This window comes from Apis mellifera, linkage group LG8 (genome assembly GCF_003254395.2).
Source record: "Apis mellifera strain DH4 linkage group LG8, Amel_HAv3.1, whole genome shotgun sequence".
Lineage (NCBI taxonomy): Eukaryota > Metazoa > Arthropoda > Insecta > Hymenoptera > Apidae > Apis > Apis mellifera.
The window spans coordinates 4,545,270-4,572,710 of record NC_037645.1 but is presented as its reverse complement, the minus strand read 5'-3'; the positions used below and the strand labels follow the sequence as shown (position 1 = coordinate 4,572,710).

The following is a 27,441-nucleotide window of genomic DNA, read 5'->3' as shown; positions in this document are numbered from 1 at the left end:
AAGTAACCTCTGCACGTTTCTTCCGTATGAAGAAATATATAATTTTACGTATAATTTTTGATATTTTTCTTTCTTACTTACTTTGTGGCAACAAGTAAAGGGAGAAAAACTATTAAGAGAAAGATTGAAATCAACGGATCTAAAATTGTAATTTGCACTTACAAAAATTTTAAAAAATATCCATCCTCCAAATAATTTTAAATGCATGGTAAAAATAAAAATCCATCGATTCTTTGAGAGATCGAAAAATCAATGATCGTTTCCCGTTATTTCGATCTTAATCTGTGGAAGAGAAAGAAGGGAGGGGAAGGTAGAGTCGTCGTCTCTAGTAGTAAGCCACGTCGAAGAATTTCCAGCCGGCTCGCAATGAAATCCACCAGGCTCGAGTCCCCGATCCCGAGGTACCGTGTAGTCTACTCCATCGAATAGGTGACAAGGGTCGAGCAACGGGCGAAACAAGAACAAAGAAGGAATCGTGAATGGACTAATGAATTTAAATGGAGGCCGGACCCGGTGAGAGCCGTGGAGAAGCGCGAATCGGGGCGTACGAACAAAACCGAAGAAAAAAAAGGGAGGGGAGGGGGAAAAAACGGAAGAATATCAACGAAACCCGAGAGAAACGAGAAACCCAGTCGCGCAAACGAGAGGGAGGTGTCGAAAATATTCGCGTGAAATATAAAAATCCTATCCGTATTTTTTCGTCTCCCCGAGTTTGTCAAAGGAATCTCGAATGATGTAATCTCTATAATTAATTCAAGTTACAACATTCAAACATTCGTTCGCTTGGCGCAATTCGAATATCCTCCGTTTGCACCAGTTTAAACAAAAATATTCCACCTCATGGATATTTTTTCGTCTTAAAAAATTGGAATACGCGTGAACTTTTCTTTCCTTTCTTCGTTCTAAAAATTTACGCAAGCCATTATTGTATTGAAGAGTGGAAGAAATAATCGTTAATATATTCGCCAATAAGTTTATCCATCTATATATATATATATATATATATATATATATATATATATATATATATATACAATTATTTTACATAAACTTTGAAAAAGACCGAGGGAAAGAAAATTTCGTCTCCATCCAATTTTCCATCCACTTTTCCCATTTTCAGGTGGAAACTTTCCGTTTAATAACTTGGAGATTAAAGATAACTATATACATATATATATATATATATATATATATATATATACAAGCTTTTCAAATCCATTTAGTCAATATTCGAACCTATTTCCGATATAATCGATCCCATTTTCGAGGAAAGCGCAAAAAAAGAAGAAGAGGAAGAAGAAGAAAACGCTGGAAAAGAGAGAAGAGGAGCGTGTATTTCCATATTTCATCCAAGTCCCCGCCGGATGATTTACGCGGGGAACGTATTAAAATGAAAATGTTATCGGGCGAAGCCTCCTCCTCGGGAGCTGACAAAGTCGTTAACAATATTCGATGTTTCTCGTTCGCCCGATATGGCCTTACGCCAAAAGCACGCTTTTGTCGTGTTTCCACGGGGCTTCCAATTTAACTTCACACGCACCGGCCACTCGTCGAGAGATAGATAAATGCTCGCGGAGAGAGAGAGAGAGAGAGGGAGAGAGAGACCGTCTTCGCGAATAGGAGAAAGGCAAGGTGGGTATAGGGGGAAGGACTTGTTCGACCCTTCCTCAAGATAGAAGACCGTTTATTACCTTGTATCCTATTCGCCATTACCTCGGAGTTTATGATCGGAGCGAATTCATGAATCAAGGCTGGCGCTGCGCTACGCCTCGCGTAGAAAAATATCGCCGCGCGTTGTTCCCCAGATTTATACAGGGTGTCGCGAACTTTAACGACCAAGCTGTGCCAACGCTTGTCCCGGGAAGGAAACGTTAGATAAAAGATAGGGGAATGGTCCCCTGCGATCCGTTGAAACGCGATTTTTCCAAGAGACATTCCCTCGGTTTCGGGAACGTTGTTCTATCGGCAAGATATCTATGACAGCGTGGCATGATTTTATGATTCGAAATTTGATAAATACGTCTTGTATCCTCGTAATTGGTCCAAGATTAAATTCTTCTATGCGGAAGAATTACTTCGAGCTTTTGTTGTTTGCCACGAGAGAGCGAAACGTATCTTGAAAAAGGAATATAGAAGATGAAATTTAACTCCCGGTTAATTTTTCAAACTATTACGGGGAAAATGTAAAATTTCACGATATATATGTTTCACAGATTTTGCGAGATATTTCTTTCGCGTATATTTTCTCTTTTTTTTTAATTCGTACGAGGGAAAAAGAAGAAAAAGAAGAAGAAGAAGAAGAAGTTAACAAGAATAATTCAAAGGACGGTGGATCAAAAGCAATTTCCTCCGACTTATAATTCCTCGTTTCAGTAACTTCACCAGTACCCATTCCCATCTACTATATTCCTAGTTTAATCAAGCTACAAGTGGGGGTCAAAATAAGGTGGCTCGAAATCATTTTTCACCAAGGCCGTCCCATACTTTCACGAGGAAATTTCCCTCGGCATACTTTGTTTTCCCTGTTTTATTAACGTAATCAATATGAGAAATGGCAGAAAGTAGAAATCTCGAGTTTAGCCGCGTTTTCTCGCGAGATCCGGGTACAGTGCATTTACAAGTACGGGGGAACCAACAAGAAGAAGAAGTAGAAGTAGAAGAAGAAGAAGAAGAAGAAGAAGAAGAAGAAGAAGAAGAAGAGATAGGAGTTTGGACGACGAAATAAGCTCGACTTTGGAGAGAATGCGAGGGAATTTCTGCCGTTCCACCCTTTTATCGTCGCGTTCACGGGGGAAGAAAGTCACGTGAAAGGAGACGTACCCCTTTCGACGAGATTGAAACGACGAGATCGGGAGTGACAGCAAGGAAACTTCCTTTCTTATAGTTTCATAGAATACCAGACAGGTCATTCCGTGTCGACTACGTTTCACGATATATTCTCGTTGAAACGTATTTCTCTTTCCCTCTTTCGCCATTCTTCAAAAGAGTTTCATGTCCTTTGGATATTGTGTATGCACGAAACTTTTCGAATCTGAACCCTTTCGAAGATGAAAAAAATTCGTGTAGTCGGACGAATATTATCTTGGACACGATCTCTTAATCGTATTCTTTCGTTCAATGTGCTCGAACGAGATTTACTGGATGGAATTATACAAAAATTCCTACGTGTTATTTATAAAAACGATCACGAATTTCTATTCGTTTCATGATGAATAATCGTATATAATTCGTTAAAAAATAAATTATATCTTACATTTAAAAAAATATAGAGACGATATTTAAATTGAAACGAGAATCGTAATATCAAAGATAATAAAAAAAAAAAAATTGAGAATTTATACAAATTTTCAAAATTTAATTTCTCTCCATTCTTTAATCCACCTTCATTAAACAAGATAAGCTACTTTACGGATAATTCTATCGAAATAAAATTTCCCATATTTTTCATCCCCTCTTCCCCGAAATCGTTTATTTCCATTTTTTCAAATTATACCTGTTCGATATCGAACAGATTTCTTTTTTCCTTTTTTTTTTTAAACATAATCTAACATAATCCAGCAATATTCGAACGAATATACTCAACAACCTCAAGCTATTACACCCCAATAACCTAGTTAAATCAAGGGATTACAACCGGTTTTCGGATAAAAAGCATTTGTCGATTCGGAAATAATGCCGCCCCGTTCCAACGATCCACAGAGTACAGAGAGAGGAGGGATCATACTTTATGAATACAACCCCCCCTAGAACAATGTTACACGCATCGTTTCACCGTACGTCATTTCGAGCAATTAAACGTTCGCGTAACGCTCGTTGCTCGTCCTTGTCAATCACGATTAACGAGCGTGCTTTTTACCACCCATCGCTCGTTACACGCCCTTCGATTTTTCCCTCTTTACGATTCTGCGTTTCGCGCCCTCCTCTATCTAACTATCGAGCCGCGAATCCCGACGATTTTTCTCGGGGAACTATCCTTTCTTTTTTTTTATTTTTTTTTTACACGGAGTGGAAAGGATGGATCATTCCCCAGATAGAAACTGTGACTTGTTGTCGTCGATAAAAAAAAAAGGAAAAAGAGAGAGAGGGAAATTTAAGAAAATGTCATTTTTTTTTTACAAGCGAGCCTTCTTTATTAATAATAACGTTGGACAAAATTTATGGAGGGAGCGACCCGCTGCGACCGATGATTATGTCGACGACGCGAGTCGAGTAGATGCGTTCGAGATTCATAGGGTGTTTCCATTCGAATCTATAAATGGAATGCGGTGGACCGAAGGAGGAGACTGGTTGCTCGTTTCCCTCGTGATGAAAAATCGATAGAGGGTATGTGTGCAGTTTCTAACTACTGCTGGATGGAATTTCTGTGCTTTTCTTTCTTTCTTTTCTTTTCTTTTTGGTTTCTCGTATTGGGAAATTTTTTTATGATTTCGAGAAGAGATATCGATTGATCGATTCAGAGAGGTTTATCAGAGATTCGTTTATCAAGGTAGAACCTTTCTTTTTTTAATCGTTTCATTCGTTTCGACAGTCGAGGGGATTTTCGAAAATTTCGAAAATCAACTTTCAAGTTGATAACTCGGAATTCGCATGAATTAACTTCTCGCCAAATTTCGAGGGTCAAGCGAAGGACCTTGGCTAAACGATCAAAGTTTCAAAGGTGTACAAGTTCCGAGATCAAGTTGAAATTCAATATAAACGGGAACTAGAAATTTTATAATTAGAAATTTTGGAATGTTTAATCAAACGGATTCGATTGATTCGATTCTGTTTCGCTCGAATTACTTTTCTTCTTTTCTTTTTTTTTTTACCACCACCGAATCACCAATTTCGAAACGATAAACATTCATAATGATTATCAATATTTTTCATGCATAAAACTCGTGGGTAAATCTCTGCCAAAAAACTGAACATGAAATACGCGAAATTTGAAAATACGATTTATCGTATTTATCCCGCGGAATAAAATTATTTCAAACGCGAAATATTTGGTACGCGCTACGGTAACAGCAATGGGAAACGATAAACCTCTTTGAACAATTCAACGATTAATTTAACAAATCCTGCAGGCTCGACACAACGAAAAATATCGTACAAAGGAATTAACAAAATTTACAATTTAACACGTTTCACACACGCGGGATTTTAATCTTTCATCTCGACATATTTTCTCGCCCCCACTTTTCTCACTTCGCACGCGTGCAAACATCGGATCGAAATCGAATTATCACATATTTTCCTCGTTCCACGCACCCACCACCGCGAAAATCCATCACGATTTCGTTCGCGGATCCTAATCGAAACATTTTTTCTTTTTTTTTAATTTTTTCCCCCTCCACGAATCGGTTACTACCGGCGCAATTGAATGGCGCCCGATCTACGAGGCGGGGAGGAACGGTAGAATAAATTATTTTTCCGTGAGAGATAGTCCCTGGCCGGGCGCGATGATACCGCTGAAAATTAGCGAAGTACGCAAAAGCCTGGCGGAAGATTTAAAATTCAAATCGGCGCCCGTAAAACGCGCAGGGTGGGCCTCTCTCTCTCTCTCTCTCTCTCTGGCTCCCCTTTCGAGATTTTATGGTGCAAGTAATGCGAGAAACGCGGCGTGCGAATGCACGCGTTTGAAGTTCGCTGACGATATTTTCTCTACCGTTCGCTCTCCGTGTCGCTAAACGCACAAAGAGAGAGAGAAAGAGAGAAAGAGAAAGGGAGAGAGTTTCTGACAGAAATCGGCGTACCGTGTGACAGGACGTGAATGCATCCGTCGTTATAACTCGACCAATGTGCGTTAACCCGGCGAAAGATCGATCGAAATCACGAAGCTGACGAATTTCACGTGAAAAATTTAATCGATCGAAACTCGAAGGAGGAACTGTGTGATATTCGTCGACGAAAGGAAGATTTGGCTTAAGCGAACACGATCGTTCGAGATTCCAGTGGAGTTTCATTTTCTTGGAAGATCGAAGTGCTTTTGCTTCGAATTCTAGTTTATTCAAAGCGATATAAATTGTATTTCAAAATTTTCTCCACATTTTCTCGAAGGGATTGGGAACGAGAATATGATTGTTATGCAGGGAACAATTAATTGATCGATTAGTTTTAGAATCGAGAAGAGTGAAATTTTTACACGAAAGGTAAAAGGAGGACGTATTTCTAAATTCCGGAATCGTACGGAATAAAATGCTATGTTTCTCACTCACAGCGGCGCAAAAGTATACCGTGAAAGGAAGGTTTCAACGAGCCGAAGGACACAAAGAGACATCACCGTCTTATCTCTCTCGCGACAACCTCCGAATTTCGTAACCCGTTACCCATAAAAATCCCTCTTATCTCGGTCTATCGCGGATCTTTGGACGCGGTTCAAACAGCGTCTCCTTCGACGCGGGAGGAAAAGATTTGAAAATCGACACGATCCGAAAGAGGATCGCTTTAATTTCCTCGAACAACGAAACAATTCTTTCATGTCCTTCCCTCGTAACATGTAACACTTCCTTTTCGAAATCTCCACTTCTGGTCGAGGAGGTTAAGTAAAAAAAGTCGCTCGCCGTCTTGCGCGGTCGAACGGAAAGCGATGGGGTTAATTAAAATGCCGTCTCACGCGTGCATGCACGAGCCCTAATTAATTGCGAAACACGCGTAGCGGGGAAACGCGCGATTCATATCGTAATTAATTATCCCTGTGAACGTTCCCGGATCGATTCCCAAAGAAACGTAAAGTTAAATTAATCGTTTCGCGTCGTTTCAGACTGATATTGTTATTTCTCGCCTCCATCCACTTATTTTTAATCTTCAACCGAATATTATATCCGATTAAATTGGTTTAAGTGGAGGTAGAACGTAGAATTTTCTATCACTTTTTGCATCGTCTCATAATGAAAATATATACTTTTGATTTATTAAAATTTTAGGTGAAGAAATTGTTGTTCAATTCGTTTCTTTCGATTATTCAAACGAATCGACGAATATTTTGTTATATCTAATTTCATCTTAACTTTCTCTCTTTGTCATCTCATCACGATTAATTGGATGAAATCAAAGTGAATTTTAATTCCATTGAAAAGAATTTGGACAGGAGAAGAAAGATTTGGATTGAAAAATTTAAAGAAACAATCAATTAACTAATATTTCCATGCTTCTTATATTTATCAAAAGAAAAGATTACCGCTTTAAACCGATATATTTCAATTTTCAATCGATCCTTCCTATTTTAATGTACCAACCTGACGAAACGAAACTACAATAACAAGTAGAAAATCAACCATTTCCCGTCTATTTTTCAGGAACGATGCGATCGGATGAGACAGAGGCGTACGGCGCGTACAGGCCAGAGATCAAATTCGGTTGACGAGCGTTTACAAGCGCGTTGACACGTGTCCCTCCGTGTGACACGCGACAGATGTCGACTAGTCATCGTCGTCGTCACGTGGGACGCGAAAAAGAAGACAAAAAGGGAAAACAAGATTCTGTTTCTTCGATCGTTCCCCTCCCTCCCTTCGTCGACGACGTGACGTTACCCGTGTAAAAGTATGGCTGACAACCGAGCTGACAATCGACGTCACGGGAGAGGTTCGAATTTTGCGACCAAGTACATAGATCTATCCCTCCCTATGGCTCGACACGCGGCGAATTTATGCCGATCCGATCCTTCATCCCGCGCTCTTTATCGCATCTAAAATGCAGCCGAGAGGTTGGAGACGGGAAAGCTGGCGGAAGGAAGAGTTTTTCGAGAAGGAGGGAGACGGCTCGATGGAGATGGAGATAGAGAGAGGAGGCAGGAAGCTCGAGGAATACATTTACATACGTGGCAAACAAGGGAGGGGAGAGAAGATTTCGAAATGGTCTCTTCCCCTTCTTTCTTTATTCGTTCCTTCGTGAACGTTTTAACGATCGAGAAGAATCGTAACAGGTTGTAATCTTAAAAGTTCCTCTTCTCGTTATTCCCTCGCAATTTTTGAAACGAGCTCTTTTGGAAAATTTAGAAAATAATAAAGCAAGTAAAAAGAGGAATAATTCCAAAGGATTAAAATAATCGGATGATTTTACAATTTTGTAGGAGGAAAAAAAAAAAAAGGAAGAGTTGCCGCGGATATTTTTCGCAAATGGAATAATAAAAGTTCCAGAGAAAGATAAAACTCTCGACTTAATTCGTCCACGCGCCGTTCGAGTATCGAAATCTCCGGACCGCTCCACTTTCGACGAGGCAATTTGCTTCAACCTTTTATGCCCCATCGCGGTGTAATGTCCGCCGCTTGTTTGCCTTCTAATGGTATCCGTCCTCCTGTTGAGATGGCGCGGTTAATTCAACGCTTGATTTTCATACGAATATAAAGACCTACCCCGGGAATACCCAAGTCGTTCACTTCGAGCCGAGTATCCGGTTTTGTATACGGTTAATGTTTTCAAATTGTTTTCGAAGAGCATTCAACCTCCTCTGAACGTCGATCGAAGAAAGAGAAAAAAAGAATTAAAATTATACTCGTTCGAGAAATTAACAAATTTCAATGTATCCATTCGATCCAACTTAACCTTAGCTTTATATATTATTCTTATGGACGAGCAATGATCTAATCTTGACGAGAAAGGAAACAAAAAGTGGATGCGAAGAGGATCGTATCAATGGCCGAGGCCAACAACTCCTTCGATACAAACCCCTTTCAACCCCTATCGAAGAAGGGAAACTTGGAAGAAGACTCGCCACTCGTAACTCTTCCTCGAAACTTTCTACGAGGCGAGTTATCCCTCCTCCCCCTTTTTTCTTTTTCTTTTTTTTTCTTTAAGAAAAAGTCGAGAGAGAAAGAGTAACAAGCCGATTTATGCAGATTACCGGCCACGAATCCGAGGGAACGCACAAATTGCCGCTCCTCACGGGGAACGCCTCGGGGGTATGAAATATTCAGGGGACGATTCCTAAGGAATAGCCGTTACACATCCGACGGGTATAGGTTTTATACGATCGCGAACTTATTATAGGCGAACTTTTCGCCTAACCTTAAGAGGCAGAGATGGAGCGTCGCGATGCCTCGTCTCTCCTCCCCCTCCTTCTTCACGTATTCTTTTTACGACGAGCCGGATTTACGGTCACTCCATTGTAACTGTGTACACGTCGACGGCACATAGGTTGGATCTTCGAAGGTTCGGATTGGTCGTAACTGAATATCGAGAGAAGCTTTCGATATTACATTTGTCGAAGTTTCGAAACGAGGCGAAGATATAACTATTTTCATAAGTTGACCACCGAAATCGTGAATATTTACGCGTCCAATAAATACTTTATAACACTTCTCTTTAAATATCGAGAGGGAAAGGAATCTATACATTAACGTTTAAATGAATAAATAATAAACTTATCTCGAATGTTTAAAAGTCACAATTTTCAAATAGAATAGAAAGAAGAGAAAAAACACGTACGATTTCTATTGAGAGAAAAGGAAAAAGGAAGAGAGAAAGGCACGATACAGGCGACCAAAATGAAAATTCGAAACGCGAATAAAAGACGAGGCTTGTCCAATAATTCTCGCCGTATCGACGTGCTCCCCATTACCACGGCTCGATTCCTATTCACCGCCACGTAGCCTCCCCTATCACGCGATGCAACCCAACGTTTCGATCCAAGACACGATAATGATAGGAAACGAACCACTTCTTTCGTGGAAATGACTATCTAATAAGTTCTCTTTCGAATTCCCAGCCGAGAAATCACCATTCCCGTTCCCAACTCCCTCATCAACCGGGTTATTCCAGCCGGCTTATTAGAGAATGATTCCGAGGTTTCGCCGAGGAACGCGGCCGGTTGACGCTGATTTATAGAGCCACGAATTGTGTGGTGTCGGATAACTCGGCTAACGCGAGACAGAGAGAGATCTGGGACAAATTTTCTCGAGCTGTTTAGAAAAGAAGCGAAACGAAATCGAGTTAAGCGTGATTTTGATAATTGAAATAGCATCGCGAATATAAACGTCATTCCTCAGCCGATGTTACAATACAATATTACAATAATTCTCTCTCTCTCTCCTCACGCAAGTTTCGAAACGCTTTGAAACTAAATTAGCTTTGGTCCTCCACTTTTACCACCCCTATGGATACACGTTACACGCTTTAAGACTCGCGGATACGCGGCAGGGGTGAGACAGGGGGTGAAATCTGCCTGTTATCGACAGGCATATTCCGATCGAGCGGAGCGGGAAGGGAGGGTCGGAGAGCGACGGATCGATCGATCGTCGACCTGACTCCCCAACACCAGTCGGGGAAATGGCACGCTAAAGGACGATTCGTTTCACGCCTCGAGCTACCGGATTCTGCCCGTTATTTAACCGTGTGAACGAAAAAAAAAAAAAGAAAGAAAAAAACAGGAGAAAAGAAGAATCGGGAAAGATGAAAAGGAAAAAAATGATGGAAAAAAAAGAAGGAGAGCAAGACGAGCAAGGGAGATGGAGGATACGTGTCTCTAGCCGGGCGCCTCTAGCGTACATCCTCATTTAAATGAAATAAATCTTGTTACGAGTAATTTTCATCCTCGGCCAACGGGCCGAGACGGGCCAAAGAGGCGGGATGGAAAGGCTTTTTAAGCCGGTACCCGGGACCGATGCGAGACAAATGGATTTCGTTCCGTCGAAAGAGCCCCACGAATGTGTCGCCCGCTTGCCGGTCCCCGTATGCCGGGGCGAAACTTGGTGGATCGGCCGGGAATTGAGACGTCCATTGTGCGTTGCGGGAGACGGTTGCATAAAATGTTGCTCGAGACAGAGCGGTACACTGGTCGTGTTTTCAGAAACTCGAAACGAGATTAGGAGCGCGGGCCGAATACTGTCGGGAGCAATTAAGCGGCAAGTTTTCGATTCGATTTCGCTATTGTTCCTTTCCACTCTGGAGGATGGCTAGGCAAATGGGGGAGGCGTTCCACGAGGCGTGGAACGGGAATAATGCGAAAGAATCGGGGGGGAAGAATGATTATATAGGTCGGTTGAAATATCGATTAAATATCTAGGTAAAGAGAGAGTGAAAAGAATATTGGTGAAATTGGTGGAAAACGGTGGAATCACGAGAATATATTCTCCTACGTGGGATATTTCGAGGATATTTGTTTTCGTTGCAAAATGGAATAGAATATTGGGGAAAGGAAGGAAGTTATAGAGAAGAATTGTGGCAAGAATTGGGAAAGATGGTTGGGAATAGATTAACATTTGTCAAACGAAGGAGGAAAATTTCGTAAAAATATCCTGCGGTCGATCGACATTTTAAACGATGTTTTTACAAGAAATAAAATTTTCTAAGATGCTGCATAGCCAGCGGCTCCCTTATTCTTAACAGAGGAACTGTATAATTACTCTATCATCGTACAACGCTGGTTCAAAAGGCTTGGAAGGAGAAGGAGGAAGAGGAGGAGGAATCGGTATACGAGATCTCCAAGATTTTAGATATCACGGTTGAAACCTGAAATTTAACCACGGCGCCAGTTCCGATTTCTTCGGCCACTTAGCAGGTAACAAAGCGTAAGGAAATAGTTGACAAACGAGGCCCACGACGAACAGCCACGAAAATTCCTAAGCCGTTATGGATTTATCAAGCGTCGTAATCTTGAAAGAGTACTCGAGAAAATTATGACGAAGCATAACGAGGCCGATGTCATGAGTCACCTCGTTTAATGAACTGAAGACTGTGAAAAAAATGGAAAAGAAAAAAAAAAACTTTATAGCGTACGTAACGAGAAAAGTATATAAAAGTAAATACAAGATCAATTTACAAGACATTACACGCAGTTTCGCACCTTTCCAAAGGAATTTTTACAAAAAGAAAAAAAGAAACACCATCTATCCGAAAGTAAAAAAAAAAACTCTTGACAGAAACTTTCACTCTCAAATGAAAACTATTTTTTACTACGCTAATTAAATAAAGAGTAAAAAAAAAAAGAAATTACGATCGGATAGATTCACTTTGCACGAATACAATAAATCCATTCGAGAAATACCTTCAAAAACTCTGGAAAATTTCATCAAAAGAAACTCACACCTTCGCTCGATGTAATACTTTTCCAAGCGATTACGATCAAGGGAAACAATTGAAACGATATACCCGCGATCGACGATCCACGGTGATCGATGTCCGACGCTTATCGGTCGGCACGGATCAGACCGCGTGCAGTTTACCTAGGCCGATAAACGAAGCGTTTTCGTTATCGTGGAACGGATATTCCTGTTAGTCCTAATAGGGTTCGATAAACCAGATAAAGTAAGCGGCTTAACGGCGGTGTCCGCCGGTAAAAATGCGAAGCCCGATACACGAGGAGGCGGCGAGCGCATGTAACATTTTTTTTTTTCTTTCTTTTTTTCCTCCTCTCGCGACCCCGTTTCGACAACTTCGCTTTCGTTATGCAATCAAGCTCGCACGTGAGAGAGAAGAGAAAGATCGCCACGCCCCGCACCGGCCACTAAACGTCATCCACCGACTTTTTTTCCACCGACCCACCCCTTAATCCCGTTCCGGATTTCATTCTTTCGACGAGAAGGAAAGTCTTCCTACGATCGCGAGTAAACACCTAGCTGAACTCGTGTATACACCGCACGGAAATCCATTGAAACGAGTTGGAGATAAGAGGAGGGAGAGAGAGAGAGAGATTTTCAACGAGGTCGAAACTACCTATACGGTCCCTTTGCTTGGCTCCTTTTTTAAAAAAGGGACTCGACCAACCCCTCCGTGTCTCGAGTTCCACCCCCCAGACCTCTTTCACGCTGACAAAGTGGATCGATCACGTCAGTGTCTTCGCCTATACGCGCGTCCTCGAAACGAAAACCTAGTTTCCAACGCGATTTTCCCAACTTTTCACTCTGTTCATGTATATATATATGTGTGTGCTTCTAATTGCGAGTCTCGGTGTTTCGTCCATTTTCGTCTATCGCGATTCTCTTATTACATTGAAGGACGAAAACGCGACCTGTTGTTTTTCATTTACATATGTATTACGTTTCGCGAGGCGAGACATTGGAAACTTTTAATCGCGAGAGAGGACGACGTGGAGTTATCACCGTCGACCACCGGCTGGAGCAACTTTTCGACGTGAAATACATTCGGGGGCCGCGTTAAGTAACGTATAAATATGATAATTTCGCAGAGAGGGAAACGACACTCGTAAATCTGACGTTATGCAAATGTTTGAGTCCTCCGGCTTCCTTAATTGTCGCGAGTTTTTCCGGTGGAATAACGCGACGATGGGACGGGAGGGGAAGAAAGATTTTTTTTCCAGATGACAATTTCGAATTTTATTCTTCGGTTACTGATACTTTTCTTTTTTGTAAAGTGAATGGATCTAATTATTGTACTCTTTTTGTCAATTGTCGAACGAGTAATTGAATATTCAACGGATAGAGGAAAAATATTGTAACCATACACTTTACAAAGAGTGGCGAGAAATAATGATTGATCGGAGGCTTGATAAAATAAGGATTGCTGTATGATGTAACATGTTTCTAACAATAATGGAATGCATAGGATAATGCGGTTTCAATAAAGAAAATAGAAAAATGTTAAACCATCAGTGCGACGTCATAAGTGTGTAAACACATTTGACGGTAAAACTCTCAAGAGTTGCTTTCGAAAGTAAACGTTGCATTGACAGTGATTGCTCGATAGTAGTAACTTTTACTCTCAAAGTGTTCACTAACAAAATATAATTGTCGAGAGTTTTACACATCCGTATTCTTTCGCATCATGATAATTATAACTTGGCATTATGATAATTTCTCGCGACATAGTTGAAAAATTGATTGGAATGATTAATAATTATTGCCTTTTCTAACGTTTTGAATTTTTAAAATATCTGCATTTAAAATGGCAATAAATATGGCACGAAAAGATATCTGATCCCGTAGGCCTATTTGTAATATTCATGATACAACTATTAAACAAACTACTACTACTACTACTACTACCTGAAGAATTATTCGAACAACTTGACATATTCATAGGAATGATAATCGTTATTTTTAATAGGAAATTTATTTGCATGGTTGTAATAATTTAGTGTTGTAACATATCCTACGATATTTTATATCTTGTTGGTATAAAAAAAAAAGTATGGAATGATATATAATTACGCCTCGAAAACAAACTTGTTAATCGTTTGAATGTTAAACATTAGATAAAAATCGAGTTGTTCGAATTTTTCGTCGAAATATAATAAACGATTTTACGATGACAAAAATATTTTATCCGCATATTATAAAATGAAAAATCCGACGAGAGTTGTCAATTTTACGAACGCTCGTGACTGATGAATATTGAATAAACGTTTCCGCTCTAGAATTAATCTCGAAGAAAAATGAACTACCTTCAGACACACGTCAATTATACGTTGCGAAAGAATAATCGCTATAATTATAAGATTTAAAATCGTTACGATCCTTTTGCACAAAACTAACGATCATTAGATTACAAGTGACAAGTTTAATAAAGAGAAAAAGTCCTGCGAATTTGCAATTTTTAGAAGAATCCGACTAATTTTTTCATCCTGATATATAATTCATAAAAAACTTATCACTTGACGATTCACTAATATAGTATAAATTAGAAAATAATTAAGAAACGCGAAAACGTTAAAGTGTGCCTAGAAAAGTTTTCATTTTTCCGTCGCAAAGAGGAAAAGAAAAAAAAGAATTATACGTAAGGATAAAATTATTAGACACTTGTGTGAAAATCAGATATTTCACAGCAGCCGACAATTTGTTCTGCAGTTATTGATTGGACTTCACCTTCACGCTAGAAAGTTAACATGCCGTAACGGCGGGATTACACGAGCGAAATTAAACGTCAACGATAGGCCAGTGCGAAGAAATTGCTCTGCTCCGCGGTATAATTACAGACGTTACCGCGTACACTTAATTCTATAACTTAAGTTCCAACCGGACGAGTCTCAACAACGAAACGTTGTGTTTTTCAGCGCTAGAAATACCGAGAAATAATCGATGATACAAATCGTTCGAGTCGTGAAACGGCCCCATGCACTCACGCGGGAGATGCATTTTCGGTAATTCGTTTTCACGATAAAGACGCATCGGTCGTCGTCAAAGGTAAAACGTTTTGGAGCCACTCGATTTATCTGGACGTTACTCGCTTTGAGGCGAGCAAAGAAACATTCCAGACGTTTACCATCTCTCTCCAACTTTCTTCCCATTCAAGACGCTACTTTAAATCGCCAGACGCTTTCGAAGACCGACGCCTGTCAAATTCCTACAGATAAACTTCGACAGAAACGCCAGACACTAGACCGGTACACTTCAAACACCCGCCAAATTCGCATCTGCCTAACGCTTATCGCGGCCATTTTCGATCATCTTTACGTATATACAAGATTACGATTCAATACGCCTCTAATATCTCACTTGGAAGAAAGAAATATAAACAAACATGGTACGATTCCCGAAATTTTGGTTACTAGGAAGTAGCTCGCGATGAGTCACGTGCCAAACACGATGTTCACGGTATTCCAACGTACCGGCATGACGCGGACCAGTTTTTTTTCTTTCGTGGTAACAGCTGTCCTGAGCTGTTAAAGGTCTTCGTATTATTTCCTGTTCGACGCACGAACGTTCAAGAAAAAAAAATATTGCGGCGCATTTCGTGTCGCGATCGAACGCACGAGAAACCCGCAAAGTACAACGAGACCCTCAAGATACTTCGCTTTACCCGCATAAAGATACGATCGCGGTTTCGGGGGAGATACGCAGAAAGGTGTATAAATAAAAAAAGAGAATCGTACGACTCACCGTAAGACGACACGATGCTCCCTGCCACTCGGAACTCCTTTGATGAAAATGCGAAGTGAGAAATCCACAAGAGAAGTCCACACTGGAATGATGATTGGCAGTCACGTCGATAATCACCACTGATGCGATTACGTGTCACTTGTCACAAGTCCGAAATACGTTTAACCCTTTCGGAAAAGAGGCAGCGACGGAACAATGATAAATATCTCGAAAAGACGAAATTAATTTGCGAAATGCGTCGTACGATATCGTAGATTCGGGTGCCGGGCTGTGTCCGTGCGTACAACCGTTCGGCTCGGAGTCTCGCGCTCAACTGGTCTCTGCTCGTTGGCGCGGATTTCTCGTCGGCCAATCGGAGTCGAGACTGCGCGGCGCGGCGCGACTTTGCCTCGTGTGTATCGTACCTTAGGTTTAACCCCCGTCACGGCACTGTCCCCTCCCTCCCCTTCCCACTGCGTCCCGCGGAAATGCGTGTCCCTATGCTCTCACTCCCTCCTCTCCGTTCTTTCTCTTTTACTCCCTTTCTCCGTCACTCTCACTCTTTTATCAGGGAATCGTACAAGGGTAGCGATGGGCATTCAATTTTCCCTCTCGCGAAGTTCCCGAATCGAACATTTCGTCGAACGTAATCGTGCAAACGTCCTGATCACTTCCGTGTAAGTTTCCGTAAAACGTTATTCTTGTTCGTTCTTGTCGTTCTAGTCGTTCGATCGTCACTATGCTCCAACTTCTCCGTTATCCGAACGAAAGTTTCGACAAATCATCGCGCGAAAACTTTGAACGTTACGCCATTATGGCTGCCAAACCGACAAGATTATAACCGTCCAACAATGAAATAGATTTAATAGATGATTCGTCGTTAATCCGTACTTTCATCGTCGTAAATTTGTCACTTGTTCAGCACAATCTTGAATAAAAACACATTTTTCGATCCCGCGTGCCAAAATTCGTATATATTCTCGCGAATTTGAACACTTTGATACACTCTCTATACACTTGCCGCCATAATTATGTAACTGAAAAGATGACAAATAGCGCCCTAGAAGAATGCGTATTAGTTTGTTTTAGCGCCGCTAGGAGGCAGTTTAGGATTGCTCTTGTGTCCGTCAGTTGAATACGAATGGATTGTGTTAAAGTTTATTTTATATTTTGTTGTGTATTTTAATTGATTAAATGTGAATTGTAATTAAAGAATGTGTTTAATAAAGAGACGAGAAAGAAAATAAGTGTAATACATCAGTATTATAAATATTTATTTTGTTCATAAATTGTTTAATACCTCTACTACGCACAATGGACCTGTAAGTATATTTTATCATCATATTGTTTTTTTATTAATATTATATGCAATTAAAAACAAAATTAAATAGTAATAGAATCATGCTGCATAATAAATAACGTGATTAAAATTATTTTCTTTCGTATCATTATGTATTCTTTTATTGAATTAGTTATCATATAAAATTCTAACCTCTAAAACAAACACATTCGTACAAATGCGCATGATCAATTTGATTCGTCAAAAATACGAAACATTGTTTTATTATATTTTTCTCAATTTCAGTAACATGTGACATGAATTCAGTTCAGAAGAGGATAATATAGTTGACAGAAGATTTATAGTTTTGCATGTATAAAGATGACTCATTTTAATCTATAAATGGATATATATGGGAAAGTACATTGAGTTGAAGGCTGAATATGTGAGGGAGGAAGTCGAGGGAGGCATTAGAATATCAAGGAGAAAGGTTGGTAGGAAACGAAACGTAACAGAACTCTATTATCAATAGTACTTGTTAGACTATCTTCTTTGACATCTTTACTCACCGAAATTCCACCCGAACATTCTCTCGGGTTCCATTTAACTATCGCATATTCGACTTATTTAAATCGATATAGTTTATATTTATTTATGGATTGAAACATATCATATATGGTAAAAGATTATACATAGTTATATTTGTAATGATTTGCTATACTGATAAGTATACATATAAATATATATTTACAAAATTATAAAACATTAGAATACATACATATACATATATCAATCTCAGAATCTTTTTGCATAATTGAATTAATATTTTTAACGAAATTTTTTACAAATTATGATTTAATTGATTATTTTATTGGATATAAAAATGCATAATTGTTAGCTCAATCATAATCAAGTTATTATTCATCAGTATGCTGATATTATTAATTAATCAATTATTATGCAAAAACTTCTTGATTTCAAATATTATTACCTCGTTGAATTTTTCTTCCAAGTTCGTTTAATCAATATCATAATAATATCTTGTAAAATTAACTATCTGCACAATTCCTTTCACAAGGAATTCCCAATCAACAAATAACAATTAAACGACTCGTCTCACATTTATTATTCTTATTGCATTAATTACAAAAAAAAAATACGAAATTTCCCAATACACCTGTACATCATTTGACGCATTTACCTCGATAAATATTACTTAAAAAAACTCCGCGCTATGTTTATTCGAAACGGCGAGGACAAAATATCTCTGTTTTTTAATGGTTGCTCGCCCGGCTCGGTTTACCTTCCCGAATAAAATACAAGCTGCGATAAACAATCATAAAATACAAACGCCGATAAATATTCCGTTTATTCAATAACAAAAAAACGGCCGGTCTTATAACGTTATACCAACTATCCATCCCAAACTTAAAATCCTCCACGAAATCTTTTCACCGGTATATAACGTTACGTAACTTTTACGCAATTTCCTGCAGACATAACAGGATACGGAGAGAGAGAAAGAGAGAGAGAGAGAAAAAAAACACGAACGACGAAAGAAAGTTCCCTTCGTATCGACTCCCGTGTTCGTTTATTACGACCTATAGCCGCATGTACTTACGATCCTCCGCGTCCATCAACCCTCTGCCGGCATCCTCCGTCTCCGTTTCTTGTTTCTTTCCCCCCCTGTATTTCCTCGGCAATTCCACCAGGGGTTTCGCATAATGCTTTTTTCAGGCCGCCCTTCCTATATATACATCGGTCTAGTCCTATCCCCGCTCGCCCCGAGTGACGCGAATTTTTCCCCGAAACGACTTTCCATTCGTGCACCACGGAATCCAGTCGGCACCCCCGAGGCGCTCTCCCGTGAATTATCCGAGTGCCTTCGGTAATTCCGCTGGGAATCGTTTTGCATAATGTTAAGAAAATACTCGTAAAAGGCCATGCTGAACGCGACTGTCCGTTGTTAACCCGCGCGATATCGCCTCGCGTTACGACGCAATCGGGCGGAGAGAAAAAAAATTTATTCTCTTGATTCTAATCTCTCTCGTGCCTTGACTTGTTGCTCTGTTAAATCCACGCGCGTGGATATAAACGTTATAAATATTGGAATACATGGAAAATTAAAATGATAGATGTAAATTGAAAATTAATCCTCCTCTTATATAGTTCCTCTTCTATAACATCGAAAGAAATTTGAATCTGCTTACTTCAGCGCAAAAACGACGGCGTTAAACCGGGCGCGAAACGTTTATAACGGAATAAAGAAACTACTTCTCGGTCCATTACTGCAACTTAATTGTGCCGACTGTTGAAGATTCTCCCGGGTTGCGGGGAATGGGTTGCGCTGCGTCTTGTGTAAATAGAAGAGTGTCGGGGAAAGGGTGCGGGTCGAAGGGAGGAAGTCGGCCTTGAAATTTTCCACCACGGTGGCCGTGGTTGGCTCGCTTGTCGTGTCGGTTTGCCGATAGTGACATTAAGCCCTCGTTAAATACGGGCACGGCTCGTCGTAAAAGTATATTTCAAATTCGCCGCCTGGCCAGGGATTAAATCGAGTTTGCACTCGCACTCGCGGCGCTTGGCCGGACCAACAATGGCAATTCAGTTTTGCATAGGAACGAGCAAGTATCCCTATGAAAACGTGCTTTCTTCTCGCATTTAAACGCGCGCGAAGGAAAGTCTCGCAATCCCCCCGCAGAAGGAGAACTTTCTGCGGTCGTTGCTGTTTGACTTTTCCTTCAAAGGGTTTAAACAGGCCGGCCTCTCGTTAACGTTAGCCCGGCTTTGATCACGATTCGCACTCGTGTGCGATTAAAAGCGCATCATAGACTTCCATTAAATACGGTTTCCATCCACGTATTCGGCCGAAATTATCAGATGAACGAAGGTGGTTCAACGGCGGAGTTATTGCGCGGCTCGTTTGATAATTTCGACGATAATCAATGCGAATTATCAAGTCTGTGGATTATCGTATCGTTGAGAGTCAAGGTCAAGATCTTTTCAAGAACGCGCATAATCGTTGGCATCCTCTCAAATGATAAGGAATAGTTATCGAAAATTGCGTAGGATTTTGAAAGATAATCCGACGAGCGTCCTTCGGACGCTCGAAGATTCCTTATCTCGTTTGCTAGATAAGAAGATTATTACAACCTCTCTTCCTTTCCTCTCTTTTTTCCTTTTTTTCTTTAAACAGATATCGAAGCGAACGATCAATGGAATCGCAATTCCAGAGATATCTTTTCGTTTCAACAGGTCGCGAAGTAGCCGCTCGACGATATTCATCGGTCGGGAAGCATAATTTCGAAACAGAACTCGGCTTATTTCCCGCAAGTGGAATACCAGTGAGTTCTTAACGAGCTCCTCCTCGTTACAGTTATCTGCCGCTCGACTTGAAATACCTTCATCGCGGCCGCCACTTGGACCCTGGGCTTCGCCCATCCTCGCCGAAACACCATCTCTCTCTCTCTTTCTCTCTCTCTATCTATCTATCTTTTCTCTGGATTTAGATCCAGACGAGGTTTAATTTCGTTTTCGGGGGAAGGGACAATTCCTCGACTCGAGCAACTCCCTAAGCGAGTTACGATTAACTTGTTTTTCCAACCGCTGGATGGTTTGTGGAGCCGGTAGCTCCTTATCGGCGTGCACCTTGCCTCCGCGGTCGCCCGCCTCGGGTTCCCTCTTTATAGGCGAAGAGGAGGCGACACCGGAAGTCGTTGTTCATTCCGCCGACCACCAGACCGGGAATCTTGTTCTGGAACGGCGGCGCTGTAGCGGATCAGAAACTAGTTTCCCTTCACCTGCGCCCCTCTCTGTTCCTCGAACTCGGCTCGCGTGGGGCGGAAGGTATCGATCGACTCGCTCGATTAGGATTCGCGCTTCGCCTCTTTTATGATCGAAACGATCCAGGTTCGCTCGGATTGTTAGATTCGAGTCGAGCATAGAGAAGCGGACAATCCCTTCTTCTTGTCGAATTTTGAATTTTTTTTGAAATTGGAAACCGGAATACGAATCCAAGTTCAAGTTTCAAGTATCGTACGATCGGTTTTTCTTATTGAAATGTGAATTAGAATTCTTTCGAAATCGTGTTAATATCTTAAATATGGCAATATGTAAATTTAATTCTACTTCTGCTTCCCTTTTAAGTTCTACCAGGAAATAGAGGATTCCAATCGCGAAATTCTTCCGTGGGGATCATTTTGAAAACGTTTCGTTCCTTTCGAAGGCCCAAAACGGTATCGTTCCGTGATAAGGAGATATTTTCGAGTGTCGTAAAATTTCGAAGCACGCTCCGTTTCTTCGCATACCGGTTTTAACGATACGTACTATTAATTTTAAGTGGAACGTCAACTATTCTTTAACGACGCTTAAAACATCGCGTTTCGCCACGCGGGAGAGGCAACATTTCTGAGACTCGAATTTAACGATCGCACTTTATCAAACGGAGGCCGCGTGTACCACCACCGGCCACGGGATTAAAAACTTTCCTCGCCGCTGTATTCACAAGTGAAATAATCGATGATTCTCCGTTTCCAACTCGCGTATGTATACATTCATACCTCTCCCGTCGATGTGATGAAAACAATATTTTCGCGGCATGCGCTATTTGTTCCCTTCCCCCCCGTTTTCAAAAGTTTATTCCCCGATTTTTTGAAATAACACTCGAATGAAAAGAATAATAATGGCGGTGAAATTCTATTTGTTTAAAAAGCACGATGTAATTTCGTATCTACAATATGTTTGCGTAAATATTTTTCGACGTTTTCATCCCCTCGGAAATATTTTATTTTCCGTTGTTATCTTTTATTATTCTTATTATCAAGAGAAATCAAATGTATACGTTATTCCATATTACAAAAAGAAAAGGATTAAAGATTCTTTTTTCTAGAAATAATTTTTACAATTGCTTTTTAATATATCTTATAAATGATTCCAACGATCATGAAAAATCAACCTAGTTGTTCAACCTAGTCAAATGAAAGTACACAGTTTTATTTAAAAAAGCAAAAGTCATTCTGAATTTTTAGAATGACATCAATCCATTAGCATTTATGCACTTTTGTTTATTATATCACTTGCATATTAATTCACTTTAGGATTCAACCATAATTTATCGATACTTTTACAAAAATTTAGCACTAATTAAAATAAACGTAGAATCTGATCTAATCGCTCTACAGAATGAGATTCGAAAAACGTATTTCGATTGCGTGTATATATTCAAATGAGACATCCTATGCAAACAGATCGTGAAACAAGTCCGGATCGAAACGAAACGCTTAGATGAATTGCGCCTTCTTCCCCGTTCCTTATCATTTGGGCCAGATGGAAAATATCTGGTAAAATAGTAGGTTAGTAGCGTGTTCAATCGTACGGCAGACGTATGAATATTTTTATGCTCGTAACGGATCCGCACGTACGTAATCGAATGGACGAATGGAGAAAGCCTACATTCGAGGATATATATTTCTCCGTTTCACGTGCTTTTTCCTCTATTCAAAAACGAGGAAAGTTTGCGTTCACGTTCGGCTCAAAGAGGCAGACACGTCGCGCGGGGACGATTTAATTTCGCTTGATGCTCGTCGCAACAGAAGTTTGCGCGCCGTTATGGCAAAGGAGTGCTGTTTTGTACGTACGATCAAAGGACTTTCTTGCTATTTACTTGCGGTGATGGAGGTAATGCTGCTCACCGTTCTCTGTTCCCATTTTATGCGCATTAATGTGGCCCCTCCTGTGTGCCAATTATCACCTTCTCGAGGATCAAACGCGAAAGGATACGTAACTCGAAATATCATAATCATTCGGCATCATCCGTTTCCATCGTGTAGATACTCGAGTGATTAGTCAGCTGTAAGCCAACAACATTAATAATCAGTGATAAATTAATAAATCGTATATAAACGAATGTTTATGTCAAATTGTTAGTTTTTTCTTTTATTGAAATTGTTGAATTCCTCTGTATATAAATTCCTTCTAACCTTTCGATAGCAAGTATTTCAACTAACGATGATCCAATTGCGTTTGAAATTTTTAATTTTACGCTTTTGTATCGTTACAAGGATTAATTTAATCTCGCGTGGTACGATAACTGGTTTAGTTTAATCCGGTTGATTCATCTTTAATTATCCATAATTGCTAAGAATGGAAAATTATGTTTAAATATTTATCGATATTCTCGACGATGTATTGAAAATTTTTTTTCTTGTAAAATATCGCGTGAATGCGTTTTTATGCAAATTTAAAAGGAATGGTGAATAATTAATTCTTGAACGATTTTGTTCGAGAGAGGGATATTACGCGGATAATACTTGAAGGCAGGGAACAAGATTCGACTTTGGCACACGGAGTGAGGACTGGACCTCAAAGGTCGAGTAACTTTCACGTCAAAGCGTTACTCATTGCTTTCATTTACGGCTTGTTCCATTGATCGTACGCAACGGCGTACGTAATCAAATCTTCGTGTCGTAACGTCACGTGCGGCCAAGTAACGTTTCCATTGATTAGCGGAACCGTGCTCCCAGTGGAGAAATATCGAACCGTTACGTGTGAAATATTCCTTTAAAAAGTATCCACAATGGAACACTCCATGGAAGATTAAATTTTAATTTCGAAATGAAACATATACTGGATCCTTTCCTCTTGTTAAATATTATATATTTTTCCCCCCTATAAAAACAAAAAAAGGAAAACAATGTATACTTCCGAAAAAGATTTAAAGATACATTATATTATTCGTATCCAAAAAAGATTCTCAAATCCTCTCCTCATTACTCGACGTTAATCGTTAGGAGTTAAAATTTTATTCATATCCAAAAAAGATTCTCAAATCTTTTCTTCATTACTCGACTTTAATCGTTGTCCATAGGGTTAAAATTTTATCCAAAAAAGATTCGTATTCTCAAATCCTCTCCTTATTACTCGACATTAATCGTTGTCCATAGGAGTTAAAATTTTATCCAAAAAAGATTCGTATTTTCAAATCCTCTCCTCATTACTCGACATTAATCATTGTCCATAGGGGTTAAAATTTTATTCGTATCCAAAAAAGATCCTCAAATCCTCTCCTCATTACTCGACATTAATCGTTGTCCATAGGAGTTAAAATTTTATCCAAAAAAGATTCGTATTCTCAAATCCTCTCCTCATTAATCGTTGTCCATAGGGATTAAAATTTTATTCATATCCAAAAAAGATTCGTATTCTCAAATCCTCTCCTCATTAATCGTTGTTCATAGGGTTAAAATTTTATTCATATCCAAAAAAGATTCTCAAATCCTCTCCTCATTAATCGTTGTCCATAGGATTAAAATTTTATTCTTATCCAAAAAAGATTCGTATTCTCAAATCCTTTCCTCATTAATCGTTGTCGATAAGGGTTAAAATTTTATTCGTATCCAAAAATGATTCTCAAATCCTCTACTCATTACTCGACATTAATCGTTGTCGTTAAAATTTTACATCGTTTACGTAAACGCGATTGAAATGAAAAATCGAACGATGTCGAAAAAATTTTCCTAAACGCAACCTAGAAATTAGGTGGAAATCCAGCTAGGCTACTGCTAACAAACCCAACGGGTCCCAAATTTCCCTACAATAGGTCACTTAAACTCCTCCGAGCTGCCATTTCCGACAGCTTTCTCGTCCACAAAAGCATGCAAATTCCCGTTTCGTTACAAAAGCGAGGCACCCCGGGCGGGATACTTTTCGTTCCCTTGTAAAACGGTTTGTGGGACCGTTCCATTCCATCGCCGTCTAACCTCGTTCCTCAGCCTTTCCCGGACACCGCTCCACCGACGATATCGACGACTTCCTGCGACGACCTCTTCGTTCCACGAAAAAAAAAAAAAAAAAAAAGAAAAAAAGGAAAAAAGAGAAAGAGGAAGCCGAGAGGATGGAAGAAGCGGATTTGCCCTTCGCGAGCGAGACCGGTCGTCGTGTTTGCGGAGGACGCGGGAAAAAAGGAGCTCGCGCCGATCCCGTGCCGCCGATACTTGTCACGAGTCCACCGTCTCGCAAGGCTTTGACGATTCGAGGAAGACGAAGAAAAGGGTGAAACGGATGGCGGCGAAGAAAGGGACGAGCTCGGCCGAGGAACGGCCGGCCATTGACGTAACGAACGTGACCGGCGCACCTTCGACACTATTAAACGGAGGAGGAATAAAAAAAAGAGGGGGAGAGAGAGAGAGAGAGAGCGGAGAGACGTGTGTGCCGCCGGCTCGTGGCCGCGCGATAAATCGGTGTTAAGTCGAAATTACGATCGCAACCGGGGGTGTTGGTTGGGCGTTTCTGCGTGCCGTGGCAAACTGGCAAGGGCTTAAGCCTCGTTCTGGCACCATCTGGATCACAGTGACTGGTCAGGTGGTCACCCTCGTATTGATGGTAATTGGCCGTGGATCGGACGTTCGCGAGCCTTTTTTTTCTTTTTTTTTTTTATCAGGCTATAATAGCCTCGATCGACCGGATTTTCTTCTCCGGACGTGGTGTCTTATTGTTCGCCACGGGATCGAATTTTGTCGAGGATGATGGGCCTCGCCTTTTTTTTGGGGGAGGAAGGGAGGGGTGACGGATGTCCCCACGGGATCGGGGATGTTTCTTTTCTCGTTTCGTTTGCCTCATCGAGCCTCGTCGTGTTGAGAGTAATCTTGAGAGGAAGCGGTGGAGGGAAGATTGAACGGAGAATGATACAGTGAAGCGAATGATGGTTAACCCTTGGTGAATTATTTGGGAAAACGTAGCGTTCGTTTTGATAATCTTTCCTTCTTTCTTCCCACCACCCTTTAAATCTTCCGTAGGATTTTTACTTTCGATTCATACTTGGATATTTATAAAAAATATACGCGTGAACTTTGGAAAACTTTTTTAAATGCGAAAACTTTTATCAATGATTGCCTTCTGTCGAGATATTCGAACATGACGTAATCGAATAATATCTTTGGAATAATATCTTCTTGAACACGATAGAAATATTTCGCTACGATATCCATCCTTTCTTTTTTTTTTATTCCTATTTTCGTTCGCACGGTATATATATATATACATTGTGAAAGCATTGGCACAAAGTAAAAGGTCTATTCAGAGAATTGGAGCGAAAGCGAAGTAGATTCGATGTATGGGTTAAAAAATGAAGGGGGGAGGAAAAAAGGAGAACGGATTAGCTTCGATAAAATAACGATTTACGTTTTTAATCGTACGCCGGCTAATTATTAATCCTTTGTGGCTATTAAGCCGCAAATTGCGGCCAACCTTTGGAAATCTCTTTGGAAAAACGCTCTCCGTTAGGAAACTCGCTTTTCCCCTTGCTCGTCCCTGTTTCCGTTTTTTCCACCCTTTATGGAAAGAAAAAAAAAGAAGAAAGAAGGAGAAAGAACAAAAGAGCAAACTCTAAACAATTTTATCCTCGATCGATCACAACTTTCCACCAACTACGACGATGCAAGTGTTCCACGAACGAACGAGCAACCGTGTAAAGGAAACAAAGGAAGGACGAAAAGAGAGAGAGAGGAAAAAAAAAGAAAGAAAAGAGAAAAGAAACGCCACACATATCGATCAACCAAAAGTATTATTAACACCATTGTATCGGGGCCTGAGAAAAAGCCTTTATGCATAACATTATATGTATATACGCATCCGTTCATTTACGGTGGCGATCCGCTAGTGGCGCTTATGCTAATTCCAAAGGCTGTTCAACGAAGGGGTGTGGGACCACGGGATTGTTCGTGCGGATCTTCGTGTCAGCGTCTCGTCACTGTCACGCCGGATTAAAATCCGGTTCTCCGATTCGCGCGAGCGAGCTCTCGCCCGACACTCCACTCTCAATGAAAATAATAACCGGCGGAGCCCAATAGGCTCTCGCTTTCGCATCTTTCTTTCTTTCTTTCTTTCTTTGTAGCCGGCCAATTCCTTTCATTTCGGCAGCGAAACTCCTCTCTAAGAGCAGTCGGATTAAAAGTTTTTCATTGAACGCGTATCAACACGCGTGTCGAGGCCCGCTCGCCGTTCTGTTCGCAGCGTGTTTCATTATTGGCGGGATTAGATTCAATCTGTGATTGAAGGAGCGGTGAAAGGAAGAAAGGGGCGGATCGGATCGGAGCGATGAACAGGCGTCGATTAAAAACTCGCGATTAAAAACTTTTCGTTCGATTCCAAGGACGGATTCTTAATCGGAAGACGGGCTTCGATAAATTACGAGGAGAGGAATATATTGCAATTATATATTTCAAGAATTTTATTTTTACTGTTTTTTATTTATTTATTTCGAAGAAATCTTGTCTCATCGAATTTAAAAATATTCGACGAGGAGTCGGCGGGGTTATAAAAATGTTGGATTTGATTCAATCTATCGGATGAAATCGGTAGTTATTAATATTAGTGGTTAATCGTATTCACCTGTATCTCTGAGCGTAAATATTAATCGACAATCACCAATTGATAGGT

The 27,441-nt window shown here is 40.4% G+C and overlaps 2 protein-coding genes across 6 annotated transcripts in view; one reads left to right on the top strand and one right to left on the bottom strand.

Moving 5' to 3' along the window:
* The window catches only part of LOC408960 (protein slit), a 491,344-nt gene extending 475,249 nt beyond the window's left edge, over positions 1-16,095 (bottom strand). The window contains exon 1 of the mRNA XM_006561437.3: positions 15,753-16,095. The gene's annotated coding sequence lies outside the window, so the exon portion shown is untranslated. The remainder of the gene's footprint in view (positions 1-15,752) is intronic.
* Positions 16,096-16,810: 715 nt separating this feature from the next.
* Positions 16,811-27,441, top strand: part of LOC725021 (trypsin 3A1) — a 44,434-nt gene continuing 33,803 nt past the window's right edge. For 3 of the 5 annotated variants that reach the window (XM_026442430.1, XM_026442434.1, XM_026442435.1), the window contains exons 1-2: positions 16,812-17,053; positions 17,317-17,500. The gene's annotated coding sequence lies outside the window, so the exon portion shown is untranslated. Of the gene's footprint in view, positions 17,054-17,316; positions 17,501-27,441 lie in introns of all 5 variants that reach the window. The other 2 variants (XM_026442431.1, XM_026442433.1) reach the window with 2 other exon arrangements.